The following is a 15,895-nucleotide window of genomic DNA, read 5'->3' on the forward strand; positions in this document are numbered from 1 at the left end:
GAACATTACCACGTTCTGCTAAATGCACACTAAAAGACGCAGCTGTATTACATGTACATCACACACATACAGCACAGCTACATTCACTTCACACAACAGGGACAGCACTGCTACATACACCCAGATCACTGAGAATATTAAGGCACCACCTGGTCATGTGACCCTCTAACTCCTCCCACCCAGGATCACATGGTCATGACATCATTACAGGTCCTTTACCTCCCTCAGCAACAGTCTTCAGCCTGACTCCTCCCACACAGGATCACATGGTCATGACATCATCACAGGTCTTTTACCTCCCCCAGCAACACAGTTTTCAGCCTGACTCCTCCCACACAGGATCACATGTCATGACATCACCGCAGGTCCTTTAGCCCACTACTCTTTTCCAGCTCTGGTGCAGGTATGTGTACATTTACCTTCCCTGTCTGTCAGGATTAGGCCTCGTTCACACAGTCAGTATTTGGTTAATGATTTTTATTGAGGTAATGCCTAGAATGTATGGGCTCCCCTGAGGTTCAGGTCATGTGACTGTGAGGTAGGTGCAGCATTCAGTGGAGGGTTGTGATTTTGGGGCTTGGAGTGGAGCCTGCGCCTAGATATGGTGGAATGGAGAGATCTGACCAAACAGTGAGTGTGAACCAGGCCTTACTGGGGCTGAGGGATCATTAACCCCTTATTCCCACAGGTATTTAACCCCTAATGAGCGCAGCAGCTTTCACAGTCCTGTCAGGCACAGATGTGATAGAGCTTTCTATGTGTTTCCTGGATCCTGTGAGGTTCACACTGGTGTTTGTGTTCCTGGGGAGGAGGAGGCCGCCCCGGGAGGGAGGGTTATGTTCCTGGTGAGGAGGAGGCTGCCCCGAGAGTGAGGGTTATGTTCCTGGTGAAAAAAAAGCCGCCCCAGGAGGGAGGGTTATGTTCCTGGTGAGAAGGAGGCCACCCCAGGAGTGAGGGTTGTGTTCCTGGTGAGGAGGAGGAGGCCGCCCCGGGAGTGAGGGTTATGTTCCTGGTGAGGAGGAGGCCACCCCAGGAGGGAGGTTTATGTTCCTGGTGAGGAGGAGGCTGCCCCGGGAGGGAGGGTTATGTTCCTGGTGAGGAGGAGGCCGCCCGGGGAGGGAGGGTTATGTTCCTATAGATGAATATGGTACAGAACCTGAGCACTCTGTATTATACTGTGTGCAGCTGATGTCACACATGTATTATTTACTGTAAATCCTCATTGAAGAGGTTGTCCAAGATATTTAAAAGGTGTTTTCTGGGAGTAAATTCTTCAGGATAAGTCACCAGTATCAGATCAGAGGGGTCCGGCTCTGGGCAACTGTTTGAAGAGTATGCAGTCCTCCAGTGAGTGGTGCACCCTCCTCACAACGCCGTCCATTGTATGGTGGCTGTGCTTGGTATTGCAGCTCAGGCCTATTCACTAGGCCTGAGTTGCACCTAGGCCGTGATCATAGTGCCATGAGCTCTTCAAACAACTGATCGGTGGAGGTTGCAGAAGTAAAACCCCCACCGATCAGATATTGGTGACCTATCCTGAGGACAGGTCATCAACATTCTACTCCTGGACAAAAAAAAACTTTAAGAATCCCAGACAGCCCCCCCCCCCTTCCATTGGCTCACTTCTTTCTCCAGTGCCTTTCCATTCTCTGCGGCAGTGACGTGTTGTATAATCATCTGGAGGTCGTTTTGAATAACCCCCCTGTTGGGTATGGACCCCTTAATTGTTTTACATTTACCACTGTTTGTGGGACTTTGTTTGTACTGGATTTGGGGAAAGAAACTGGAGAGCACACAGGCTTGTTCAGTGATAGAATTCTTCCCTGATAAAAATAAAATGTCAGTAGACTGCACAGCCTGTGAACCCAAGATCAGGCAGGAACTTACCTCATAAGTCATTATGGAGGAGCAGCTTTCAGTACGGAAACACAGCCGCCATACGTAGCGGGTTTCTCGGCCCAAACATCCTCGTGTGAAAAGTGTGAGTCAGTCACTGGTTAAATCCGATCATTACTTTGGTCTGTCTGTGAAGGTTCTCATTTATCCAGGTCATGGTATATCTGTAAAGAATAAATCAAAGCAACTGGACGTACTGTAGATTTCTTGAAAACGTTTCACTCGTTCTTCCAACGAGCTTTCTCAATTCTGAGTGACTGTACAAGAATTCTCTGGGAATAAATATGTAACTGAATGAACATCTGGTAATTATACCCAGAAAGTTGTTCTTATAATTAATTATAATAATTAAATTAATTATCAATTGAGGTCAGGTCAGACACGGTCTGTGTTTACCGAACTGAGCTCGATTGTATGAATCAGCCCTTACACTGTTTGAAGAAACTCAATGGGACACATTTATCAAGCATGACTTTTTTTGGGGAGAAAATAAACATTGTACTGGCAACGGTAGTCTTCAATTTGCGCCTCGTCTGTTATCACTTAATAAATGACGCTTTTCTTTTTTTAGTTTAAATCTGACATCTAGTGGTTGTTGAAAAGATAGGTTCCTATTCACTAAGACTGGTCTATTTCGTATGCGCATGAAAATGTAAGCTGAATCTAGGTGCACGTCTCCATGAAAGCAGGCAAAATGTAACGCAGTGCACCACTCAAAACAGAGGCAGAACAGTAAGCCAGCCCTGGAGTGGAGTAGAAATTAGACTGTTTTTACGCCTAAATAAGGTGCACCTACATACAGAGTTACAGTAAATTGGTCAGGAAATAGTCGCAAAAGTTTAAAAACTTCTGAATTAATCTTAAAACTCAAAACAGGCACAAATGCCTCCAGAACAGGTGCAAAATCAGTTGGTAAATGAGACTTCTAAAACAAGACAGTCAGAAGCAGGCTTTTTACTCATGAAAACAGGCACAGACACTATAGTAAATGTGCCCCAATGTGGCTCAGGTTGGGTGATAAATCTGGAGAACCCTTTAGACCAGTGTTTCCTGAACTCCTCAGGGCCCACCTGTCGGTCATGTTTTCAGATTTTCCTTAGTATTGAGCAGGTGATATAATTAGTGTCCATGCATCAGGTATTCATTCTGTGGGATATTCTCAAGTCATGACCGGCAGGTGGGCCCTGAGGACTGGAGGTGAGGAACATTGCTTTACACTGTCTAGTCTAACCTCACACCACCTCTTTATTGGCTTACTTTGCAATAGAATGTAATGCCAAAACTATGGGGGAAAACCGTGCCTCTTAACCCATGTGCCCTTTCCTATGAAGTCACGTCCATTTTCCACAAAGACAAACTTCCTCAGTGGATTAATTTTCTGGCTTACATTTTTGCCATAGTTTATGTGATTGGATTTCCCAGCCTTTTAAAAAAAAATGTCATTCAAGTGTGTGAAATGCCCCGGTCCTTCCATGGATCCCTTTTAGTCTTTTCACATCGCTGCAGTGACACCATTGGTCACAGAACTGATACCACTATGTATGAACAAGTCCAGAAAGGGGCCATCAGCTCGAGTTATGCCTCATTCACACTACAGTGTTTGGTCAGTGATTTCCATCAGTGATTTTGAGCCAAAACCAGGTGCAGCTCTAAACACAGAACAGTTGCCGTTCCTTCCCTTATACCTTATGTCTGTGGAGGCTTCAATCCTGGTTTTGGCTCACAATCACTGACCAAAACATTGACGTGTGAATGAGGCTTTATTGTGGAGTCCTGAGATGTAGACACATTGACCACTACCAGGTTCCGTTGATTGCTGATGTTTCCACCTTGGGTTCCTTGTATTACTGAATATCTACCATACTATCTATTTTTGCTTTTAACTCCTGTTTTCCATAGCATCACCATGACGGCAACATAAGGAGATTGACCCCTGACCTCTCTAGGGGCAGGAAGCAGAGAAAGGTTTAAATACCCACCACCAACACCAGTGTTTCCTGTCCCTACAGAGGACAGGGGCGGAGAAAGGTCCCCTTGTGTGCCTCGCGCCGGGGAGATGAAGAAGATGCGCACCTTAACACCATATCCACATGGTGACTCCCTGCCCTCCCGCGGTCTCTGTATTGACACCGGGGAGGGAGTGGATTGGGAGGCCTTGCTCCGGTATTATCTGGGGCCTGCTCCCGGGGCTGCTGACTCCCGCCTTTGCTCTGTTAGTTCCAGCTGGGTTGCACGCCCAGCTTCGGCGGGCGCTATATAAGTTACGTCACTTCCGGCGCCGAGATGACATCACCAGAAGTGACGAAGGCGGTGCACATTTGGCGGGACCGGAAGAAAATTTGAAATCTTCTCCTTTTCCCCTCCCCCACGACAGCACCATAGAGAGAGGGATCCACCCCCATGGACAGGAAACCTACAGAAATAAAAGGGTGGAGCCTCTCCTCCTATTCAGTGGTTTCCTGTCCCTGGAGTGGGAGACCTACAGTTTTTTCTTTCAGGTCTTACCGGCGGTCTTTGTTTTGCTCCTAGGAGTTTCCTAGAGGGCCGCTGGTTGCTGCCGGGGTCTATCGCGCCGCTGGGCGGGCTGACAGGACCCTAGGGTATGGAGGTGCTCCGGGGCCCTCCGTATCTTGCGGCAGCCATGTGGGTAACTCTCAGGGAGAGCTCTGCCCCATGAGGTACGCCAGCAAGCGGTGGTTCTGGACAAGCGAGGTTCTGCCACCCGAACTCAGAGTAGGAGCGCCCGGACACGTGGGGTCACTTCCGGTTCGCGCGGAGGGTATGACGCACTTCCGGTCTGCCCTCCAGCTCAATGGAACGCATGTGGAACGCATGCACGACTTCCGGTTTTAGACCGGATGTGACGCAATTCTAAAGCGTCAGGAGAGGCGAACCTTTAGTATTTAAGGGAGGCAGGCCAGACCAACTGTGAGCTATACAGCGGTCTGCGCCTGTCGATATTGCATGTAGGAGCCTCCTGGTGATGGTTACAAGTAACAGGTACTATGGGCCAAATGGGTACTTATACCCCCTCTTCTTTTTTCTCACTCACTAAGTGTATAGACTCCATACCTTCTACCATTCGGAAGACGGAGGTTAAAAATACCCTTAAGTCAGACAAGAAGGAAAAAGTGGTTAAGGATAAGAATGCAAGATCTGGCCTGCCTCGGGACTTCTCCCTAGACGACAGGGATACTTCGCAAGGGTCGTCTTTGTCTGGTTTATCATCTGAAGATGAGTCTATATCCAACACCTTTTTTCCTTCAGAAGATACAGACAAATTGCTGAAGGTGATAAGATCCACCATGAACATTGAGGATGTTAGGGAGGATAAATCTGTAGCAGATTCTCTGTTTGAGGGGTTACAGGAAAGGAAGGGTCGCTACTTTCCCGTACATGAGAGCATTTTGTCTTTGATTCAGAGAGAATGGAGGAAGCCAGGCAGAAAAGTATTTGTCTCTAAAGCTTTTAAACGAAAATATTTGAAGAAGCGGCCTTCCTTCCTTTTGGGGGAAAGCTCCAAAAATTGATGTGGCCATCTCTAAAGTGTCTAGGAGATCTTCTCTCCCTTTTGAAGATACGGGCATGCTTAAAGAGCCTTTAGATAAAAAAGCAGAGGGCTTTCTTAGGGGTGCCTGGGAGGCCTCTACCTGGTCCCTTTGTCCAGCGGTAGCAGCTACAGTTACGGCTAGGACTTTATCTCTCTGGTTGCAGCAGCTAGAGGTGCAGTTAAAAGAGAGAGCCCCTAGGGATCAGATATTAGCCTCGTTACCAACGTTACAAAAGGCGGCTGATTTTCTAACAGATGCGTCGGTGGATTCCATTAAGCTTAACGCACAGTCAGCCTCCCTCACCAATTCTGCGCGAAGGGCTCTTTGGTTAAAGAGTTGGAATGGGGGTGATCTGGCCTCCAAACAGAGGTTATGTAATATCCCCTGTCAGGGAGAATTTTTGTTTGGGCCGGAGCTAGACGATCTGTTGGAAAAGGCAGCCGATAGAAAGAAAAGGTTTCCAGTCCCTAATCCTGCTGCTCTGTTTGGTTCCCGAAACAGGCAGTCCTTTCGTCCCTATAGGAATTATGCAGGCAGAAGGCAGAACAGGGATAAGGACCAGAGATTCCGATCCAGAAATTTTGGGGGAAAGGGATTCCTGTTCGGAAATCCTTCCTCTACTAATAAGAAACAACCCCAACAATGACGCCAGGTTGGAGGTGGGAGGAAGGCTAAAATTCTTTCAGGAAGCCTGGGGAAGGATTGCAGGGCCTTGGGTTTTAGATATTATTTGTTCAGGTCTAAAACCAGAGTTCCATTCTTTGCCTCCGCAAAGATTCATCATTACAAAAAGCTTGTGTGTAAAAGGTCGGTTTCCCATAATAAAAGAAGTTTCAGACCTTATCAAGAAAAATGTTTTGATTCCCGTTCCTCCAGAAGAACAATTCAAAGGGTTCTTCTCCCACCTGTTTCTGGTTCCAAAACCAGATGGTACCCACAGGACGATCATCAATCTCATGGATTTGAACAAATTTCTGGTGTTCAAAAAGTTCAAGATGGAAACAATGAGGAATACGATACAGCTTATTTTTCCTCATTGTTTCATGGCAGTGTTGGATTTAAAAGACGCCTACTTCCACATACCAATGCACCAGCGATTTCAAAAATTCCTGAGAGTGGCGATTCAGATGAATGGTCAGATCCGGCAATTTCAGTTCCAGGCTCTGCCCTTTGGGCTGACTATGGCCCCAAGAATATTTACAAAAGTAGTAGCGGAGATGATGTCGTTCATAAGAATCAAAGACATCTTGATAGTTCCATATCTGGACAATTTTCTGATTATAGCGGGTTCCAGGCTGGATTGCCAAAGGAATGTCCAGACTGTCATTCAGACCTTTCAAGAACTGGGTTGGATAGTGAATTACAAGAAGTCCAAATTAGAACCAGTCAGGATTCAGCGGTTCCTTGGCCTGATTTTAAACTCAGAGACTCAGAAGGTGCATCTCCCAGAAGAAAAAATTCAAAAAATCTGGAATCAAGTCAAATCCCTCTCTTCCACATCCCTGACTCTCCGAAAGGCCATGTCAGTCCTAGGATCCCTTACCTCCTGCATTCCGGCGGTAGAGTGGGCACAACTTCATTCCCGTCAGCTACAGTCGGAGATTCTGGCAGCTTTTAAAAAACACAAGGGGATGTTGAATGTCAGGATAAAGATTTCAGGCACAACCAGAAGGAGTCTATCTTGGTGGCTGGACAAGGACAATTTAGTTCAGGGGGTTCCATGGTCCTACCCAGATCCCGTGGTCTTGACCACAGATGCGAGCCCTTGGGGGTGGGGTGCCCACATTCGACAATACAATTTTCAGGGTCTTTGGTCCCCAGTCCAAAAATCGTACTCTTCCAACCGGAAAGAGTTGGTAGCTGTAAGACTAGCCGTAAAAGCAGCCCTGCCCTTACTAGGCACAGGCCATGTGAGAATTCTTTCGGACAATCAGACAACTGTGGCATACGTGAACCATCAAGGGGGGACAAGGTCAGCGTCCCTACGATGGGAAGCAGAAAAATTATTGACACTACTAGAGAAACAAGTCAGACACGTATCGGCCCTCCACATAAAAGGGAAGGAGAATATTCAAGCAGATTTTCTCAGCAGGCATCCATTAAAACAAGGGGAATGGTCCCTGAACTCCTCAGTATTTTCCAGGATCAGTGCGTCATGGGGCATGCCAGTCATAGATCTCTTCAGTACAAGCCAGAACAAGAAGGTGGAGGTCTTTTGTTCCTTAAATCCAACAGAATCCCCATATGGGGTGGATGCTTTTCTACTGAAGTGGAATTTTCCCCTGGCATATGCTTTTCCCCCCTTCCAGTTGATTCCAGCAGTCCTGAGAAAGATCAAAGAAGACAAGGCAAGGGTCATCCTTATCGCCCCCTTTTGGCCCAAGAGGGCATGGTTCACCCGGCTCCGGATGATGTCAGTCTCAGAACCATGGATTCTGCCGGTCCTACCAGATCTGTTGTCCCAGGGTCCAGTTTTTCATCAGGCGGTCAATGGTCTCCATCTGACTGCATGGAATTTGAACGGAGCCTATTGATTAAAAAAGGTTTCTCACAGGAGCTTATTACGACCCTGCTTAAAAGTAGAAAACCTGTCACCATTTTCATCTATGCCAGAACTTGGAAGAAATTTATGGAATTTAGTAAACTGAGCCCAGAGCATTTACCCTTGTCTGTCCCTGTTTCTCAAGTTCTTGAATTCTCACAGAAGGGCCTTTCCCTAGGTCTTGCTAAGAGTACCCTTAAGGTACAGGTCTCTGCCCTGTCGGTTCTATTCGAGCAGAACTTTGCCTCCAATCCGTGGATCATTAGATTCTTCAAAGCAGTGGATAGGATGACGCCAGTTTCATCCCCTAGAGTTCCCCCGTGGGATCTTAATGTTGTACTTAACTCCTAAACTAAAGTACCCTTTGAGCCTATAGATTCTGTAAGCGTAAAGCTTCTTACCTTCAAGCTTGTTTTGCTAGTGGCCCTCACTACGGCTAGAAGGATAAGCGAGTTACAGGCCATTTCCATTAACCCCCCTTTCACTACAATTCTAGAGGATAGAGTTATCATATTGCCTGATCCAGCCTTTTTACCCAAGGTGTCATCTAAATTTCATAGGTCTCAGGAGATTATTCTTCCCTCATTCTGTGACCATCCCAGAAACTCGGGAGAATTGACATTTCATACTCTAGATGTGCGGAGATGCCTAATTCAGTATCTCAAAATTACAAAGTCATGGAGAAAGTCTTCTGCTTTATTCATCCTCTTCTCAGGACCGAATAAAGGGAAGAAGGCTACCAAAAGTACCCTGTCTAGGTGGCTTAGACTGGGCATTATACAGTCTTACCTGGAGGAGGGCCTGTCCCCTCCAGTCTCTGTGAAGGCTCACTCTACTCGCTCTGTTTCCACTTCTTGGGCAGAAAGGTCTGGGGCCTCTATTGAGCAAATTTGTAGGGCAGCCACGTGGTCTTTCCCCTCGACTTTTTTCCATCACTACCGTTTGGATCTGCACTCTTCTTCTGATCTTTCTTTCGGTAGAAAGGTTTTGCAAGCGGTGGTCCCTCCCTAGGAAGGGCTCTTTCTCTGTAATTCTCTCTATGGTGCTGTCGTGGGGGAGGGGAAAAATGATGATTACACTTACCGGTAATCAGATTTTCCAGACCCCACGACAGCACCCTTCCTAATTCCCTCCCTTGGTGGTGGTTAAAAAAAAAAAAAGTTTTATTTTCAAGATTTGTATGGTTTATGTGAATATATGCTGTTCAGCTCAGACTAATTAATGGTGTAGGAGTCCCTCTCTTGCTCTGTAATCCACTGAATAGGAGGAGAGGCTCCACCCTTTTATTTCTGTAGGTTTCCTGTCCATGGGGGTGGATCCCTCTCTCTATGGTGCTGTCGTGGGGTCTGGAAAATCCGATTACCGGTAAGTGTAATCATCATTTTCCCCAGCGTTCCTGGTTGTGGTGAGTTGTGCCTCCTCCATCCCTCCAGGATGTCTGCACCAGAGCACCTAGAAGTCGCCACGCCGCCATGCGTAAGTCCCCCGGTGGGTGAAATCTAATCCATGTGGTTTCCCGTTTTTTTGGCCAGATGTGAGGGAACCATTGGGCTTCTCTATTTACTAATGGGGCTTTATTCCTTTGCCCTTAGATTTCTAAAGAATCGCAAAAGAAGGCCAAGAAATCCACAAAATGCATTTCTTGCTTTAAGCGTTTGCCAGATGACTATTTGAAAAACCTATGCGGGGATTGTATTGCCAGGATTATACGAGACGAACAACCATCGTTAATGGACAAGTTTAGAACCATTATGCAGGAGGAAATTAAATCTTCTTTGGCATTCTTGTCTGGGTTACACAAAGATACCCCTCCTCAAATTGAACCCCCGCACAATCGCCTAAGAACCGGGGATTCCTTTTCCTCTGAATCAGAGTATGGGAGGAAGATGACAGACAATCCGAGCGCGATATCCCTGAAGGTAGAATAAGATTTTATTTCTCTTCAGATGATATGCCAGAGGTACTCAAAGCAGTCAGGGCAACCATGGGAGTAGAAGAAATTCAACCAACCCCTTTTGTTCAGGAAGAAATGTTCAGTGGGACTGCGAGTGAAAAAAACTTGAGTTTTCTCTATTAATGAAAACATTAAGGGTTTGATATTAGCTTAATCCCAGAAGGGAATTGAAAATCTGTGACGCCAGAGTGGGGTGAAGATTGAAGGAATTTTTTCCTTTCTGGGAGAAAATTTCTTCAAACCTATGGGCGCTAAAGATTATCAAATCAGGCTACAGGATCCAATTTTCTGCCTTTCCCACAAGAAGATTTATAGTCTCAAGTCTCCCTACTCCAACATATCAAAGCCCAATTTGGAAGGGTTTTCAGGAGTTAATATCCAAACAGGTGATAACAGAGGTACCCCCATCAGAAAGAGGGAAAGTGTTCTACTCGACTCTTTTTCTGGTGAAAAAGAAAGAGGGTTCCTTTCAAACTATTATAAACCTGAAGCTCCTAAACAAATTTATCTCTTTTTTTTTTTTTTAACTCGTTTTATTAGAATAAAACAATTGAGGTTGGCATGTTACATACAGTACATTAATAGAGTACAAGCATCAGCAAAAATTCACATACAAGTTCCATGATGAGTCACAGACATATCATTTCATACAGCACAAATATTTATCTGAAATTACAAATAAAATAAAAATAAACCATGGGACGTGATGCAGCCTTATCTTGGCTGACTACAATGCAGTTGCATTCCATATAAAGGGGGTTCATTCTACAGAATACATGTGAGCCGGTGACACTGTCAGTGACGAGGCACACCAGGCCCCCCCAAACCTTCTCAAATTTCTGAGGACATTTCCTATGGGAGAACATAATTCTTTCCCAGGGAATTATTTGATTCACTAGGGCTTTCCATTGAGCAACTGTAGGCGGCCTCTCCGCCATCCGAGAGCCACTGCCTTTCTAGCCATGAATAACGTCTCCCTCAGGAATATACAGTTGTGGTGTGTGAGTGCATCATCATCAACCACTCCCAGAAGACATTTTTTAGGACACAACTCAAGAGCTCCCGGAACCAAGGAAGATAACACTGACACTACATCCCTCCAATAGCTCTGTACATAAGAACATTCCCATATCAGATGCCGAAAGCCCACACCTGACTGTGCACACCTGTGACACCTACAATGCGTCAGCCTACCCATCTTATATAGTCTAACCGGGGTAAGGTAGCTCCTGTGAAGTATAAATAGCTGAATAAGCCTATTGTTAAGGGAAGGTGATACCTCGGACGGGGCCTCCAACATAAATTTTAAACATAAAATTAGAAAGGAGTACCATTCAGATTGTATACCAGCAGCATTAGACAAGGTACTCTGACTTTAACTATAACAGTCCCGGAGACAAAACAGACGAACATGACCTCTTGGAAAACCGCAACGCAGTTCATCTGGGAGTTGACCTTCTTGGCCTCATAGAAAGCCATTCTTCAGCTTCACTGGGACTGGAGAAGAAAACCGATTTCCCGCGGTCGACCACTCTCAGGCGAGCTGGCTAGGCCATGGAGTATTGGATGTTACAGTCCCGTAGATGTTTCTTGATGCTGATAAAGGTCGCCCTCTTCTTCTGTAAATCAGCAGAAAAATCAGGATACAGGGATATATTTGCAGATCCCAAGGTTATGGTTTGTTTTATCCTGGCTTGAGCAAGGATGAGATCTATGTCTCTCCAGTTAAGCAGGCGAGCTAGCAAGGGTCTAGGGGGTGCACCCGAAGGTGGTGCCCTGAGCGGCACCCTGTGAGCTCTCTCCACCGCGTATGCCTTTGAAAAGGACGCCTCAGGGAACATGGACTTAAACCATCCCTCCAGAAATGCTGCTGGGTCGGCCCCCTCCGATCTCTCAGGCATCCCCAGGATTCTCACATTATTGCGCCTTGCGCGGTTCTCCAAGTCATCACATTTTTGTTTCAGAGAGTCCACTGCCCTTTCAACATCTGAAATCCTATCCGGCAGGATTCTGGTATTATCCTCCAGCTCAGAGACCCTCTCTTCAGTGAGCCTGGCCCTCTCTCTCAGCTGCTGTACATCATGGCGCAAGAGCCCCAGATCCACTCTCACCTCCTCTATCTTGCCAGTGAGGGAAGCTTGGCAGCCTGTGATCGCCGCCATTAGCCTTTCATGTGACGACTGTAGGGTAACCTCCGGCGCTTCCTCTGGCTGCTGCGCTGCCTGTCCCCTGGTCTGTGGTGCACGTGCTGGGGATGAAGGAGCAGCGCCATGTTGCGCCTCATGTCTGGCATACTCCTTAAGACGCTCCGCTGCCGCCTGCGCCTTACTGGGACTCATGATGCGGTGTTGCTGCCCCCGGGTAAGTCAGGGCACTGTCCGGGGGTGTCTGCGAAGTCTTTAGAGCACAGGATCGCTCAGGATAATCGGCGGGATGCGGAGCAGCGCTCAGACGCGTCCGGCCATGTTGGCAGTTGGCCACGCCCCCCCACAAATTTATCTCATCAAAAGTTTCATATGGAGACACTAAATTCAATCATTCCCCTCTTACAGAAAGAGTCAGTGATGTGCACGGTGGATTTAAGCGACGCTTACTACCATGTCCCAATACACCAAAATTCCCAGCAATTTCTGAGGTTTGCAATAAAGGATCACAGGGGCGATATTCACCACTACCAATTTACCTCTCTCCCTTTCGGCATATCCTCGGGTGTTCACAAAACTGATACGTAATAGAAGTAGTAGCATATCTGAAGAAAAAAGGATTAACAATCTTCCCATATTTGGACGATTTCTTAATAACCAACAACTCTCCTTCCCAACTACAGAAAGACCTGGAAGTGTTTCTACTAACATTGGACAGACTGAGATGGATGGTCAACAGAATGAAATCGAACCTTGTACCTTGGACCTAGATCAGGTTCCTAGGAGTTATCCTGGATTCTCAAAAACAGCTAACCAGTCTACCTTGGGACAGGATATCCGACATCCAACAGAAGATCAAGGTATTTTCATCCAAAAGAACCTATTCCATCAGAGACTCAATGAGTCTTCTAGGCGTCCTCACTTCTTGCATCCCATCAGTCCAATGGTGTCAAATTCACTTCAGACCTCTTCTAATGTGGATAGTCAGAGTATGGAACTAATTTTCTTTCTAGATCACAGGGTTACCATACCTCAGAGGATAAAATCCTCACTAGAGTGGTGAAGAATCCAGGAAAACTTGACCAGAGGAGTAACATGGAAGAAGATGCCTCACACCCAGATCACCACAGATGCAAGCAAGTGGGGCTGGGGGTCGAAGGTCGGCAAAGTTTATTATCAGGGACCATGGTCCAGTTCAATCAGGAGTCAGTCATCGAACTACTGAGAGCTGAGAGCGGTATGGGAAACTCAGAAGATTGCAGAATCACAACTCCGGGGCCGTCATTTAAAAATACTATCAGACAACACAACGACAATAAAATACCTAAATCATCAAGGAGGTACAAAATCTATGAGTCTACTAAAACTATCCTCAAAAATATTCAGTTGGGCAGAAATAAATATAAAATCCATTTCAGCGGTTCACCTAAAAGGAGTCCTGAATATAGAGGCCGACTACTTAAGCAGGAAAAAGAAAGACCAATCAGAATGGTCCTTGAACAAAGAGATCTTCCATATGATAACAAACAAATGGGGCATACTGAAAGTGGACCTGTTCGCCTCTCGTTAAAATTCAAAGGTTCCAACATTTTGCTCCCTAGACCCCAGGGACAATCCGTGGATTCTAGACGCCTTCTCCATCACGTGGGACCAAGCGCTGTACTATGCCTTCCTGCCTCTTCCGATTTAATACCAAAGGTGATATGAAGATCTGGAAGAAATTTTGTTCTTGATCGGGATCATCCTCTTCTAATAAATCCGCTCCAAATATATAATCAATTCTAGATTTCTTACAAAATGGCTTCGATCTGCTACCCTCAGAGTTCAAATATCCACTTTAAGTTGTTTCTACTACACTAAATTAGCAAATCGTAACTGGATCAGGGGATTAATAAGAGCGGTTACTAGAATACAGTCCAACGTTAAAATCTCGTATTCCTACCTGGTCCCTTCGAACCATTGAGTGACTGCTCTTTAAAACTAAAATTCATGACTGCTTTCCTAGTGGCCATCACTTCTGCCATAAGAATTAGCGAACTACAAGCGTTATCCATGAGGGAACCTTATTTGCAAGTCAAAAATGATAGATTAATCCTGAGACTAGACCCAGAATTCATGCCAAAAGTAGTCTCTAAATTCCACAAGGATCAGGGAATTACGCTCGCCTCTTTCTATGATAACCCTTCAGACGACAGAGAACTAACCTTTCATTCCCTAGATGTCAGACGAGCGGTACTTGACTACATAGACTCTACAAAACAGATTAGGAGGTCCGACGGTCTCTTTGTTCAATTCAAGGGCAAAAACAGAGGACAGAAGAAAATTTCCAAATCCTCAATTGCTAGATGGATTAAGAATGCTATTTCAACCTGTTATACTATTCAGAATCTCTCTTGCCCAGATAATCTGAAGGCTCACTCTACCAGAGCGATGTCTTCCTCCTAAGCGGAGAGAGCGGGTGTTCCCCTAGAAGAAATTTGTAAAGCCGCTACTTGGTCTAGTATCCATACCTTCATTAAACACTATAGAGTAGACCTTTTAAAAAAAAATCAGACATGTCTTTTGGACAAAAAGTCCTTCAGGCTGTTACCCCCCTTGATCATATTTTGTATATCTCCTTGTGTTGCAGTCGTAGTGATGCTATGGAAAACCGGAATTAGTACTCACCAGTAATTATTTTTCCATGAGATCACCACGACTGCATATAAATTCCCTCCCATTACGTTCTTTGCCTTGCTTTTTGGGGATTGCTGTGGAGTAATACCTTCCCTTCAGTTTGGTTTAAATTCGAATCTTATAAAATCACTTGTTTTCCACCACCTTTCTACTCTTGTATTTTGGAATCACTGGTGTTGGTGGTGGGAGGGGGGTATTTAAACCTTTCTCTGCCTCCTGCCCCTACAGAGGTCAGGGGTCAATCTCCTTGTGTTGCTGTCGTGGTGATCTCATGGAAAAAGAATTACCAGTAAGTACTAATTCCGGTTTTTGCGATCTGCAAAATGCGTATGCAGTCTGTGTGCCATTTTATTGCAGACCCCACTTCAATTAGTCTGCACTTTGCAGAAAAGTATAGCACATGCTCTATCTATTGTGTAATGGACATACGGATGCGGAAAGCACATGGAAGCATGTATTCAAAGTACTATCTCCTCTTATTACCTCCAGTAATTGTATTTTACATGGGATTTTGTAGGATTTCTACATCATCTCTTCTCCTTTCCATTCAGGTTACTACAATATAGGATCTGCACAGTGGATATCTTCTATATAAGATCCTTCTCCTGATTGATGCATCAATGATGGACAGGGACAAGATGGCGGAGAGTATAATAAATCTCACCCTAGAGATCCTCTACCGGCTTACTGGAGAGGTGAGAGATTCTGATGATGTCACATTACATCATCTTATCAATGTAGCTAACAGATGGACATGACTGGGGAGGTGAGGGACTCTGGAGATGTATAGAGTGATATTTATTACTGTGTCTCTCCATAACCAGGACTACACAGTAGTGAAGACCTCTAGTGGGCGCTGTCAGGCCCCTGTGTCTGAAGGATGGGGAGGAACCCTGAGCCCAATCACAGGGCCTCCACCTCACCCCCTAATATATGAGGAAATCAATACAGAGAAGATCCTGAAACTCACCCACAAGATAATTGAGCTGCTGACTGGAGAGGTGACACTGCTGGGAAATTAAACAGTAATGTTATGAAGGGATCTGGGTGATGACTGTATCATTGTGTTGTCAGGTTCCTATAAGGTGTCAGGATGTCACCGTCTATTTCTCCATGGAGGAGTGGGAGTTTT

At 45.7% G+C, this 15,895-nt stretch overlaps 1 long non-coding RNA gene across 1 annotated transcript; it reads left to right on the top strand.

Annotated features, from left to right (window-relative positions):
- Positions 1-276: 276 nt before the first annotated feature.
- Positions 277-15,890, top strand: LOC122941710. The gene is made up of 4 exons (XR_006390502.1): positions 277-403; positions 15,315-15,458; positions 15,588-15,764; positions 15,838-15,890. It is a non-coding gene; the product is annotated as an uncharacterized LOC122941710 (long non-coding RNA).
- The last annotated feature ends 5 nt before the right edge of the window (positions 15,891-15,895 follow it).

Source organism: Bufo gargarizans, chromosome 6 (assembly GCF_014858855.1).
Source record: "Bufo gargarizans isolate SCDJY-AF-19 chromosome 6, ASM1485885v1, whole genome shotgun sequence".
NCBI lineage: Eukaryota > Metazoa > Chordata > Amphibia > Anura > Bufonidae > Bufo > Bufo gargarizans.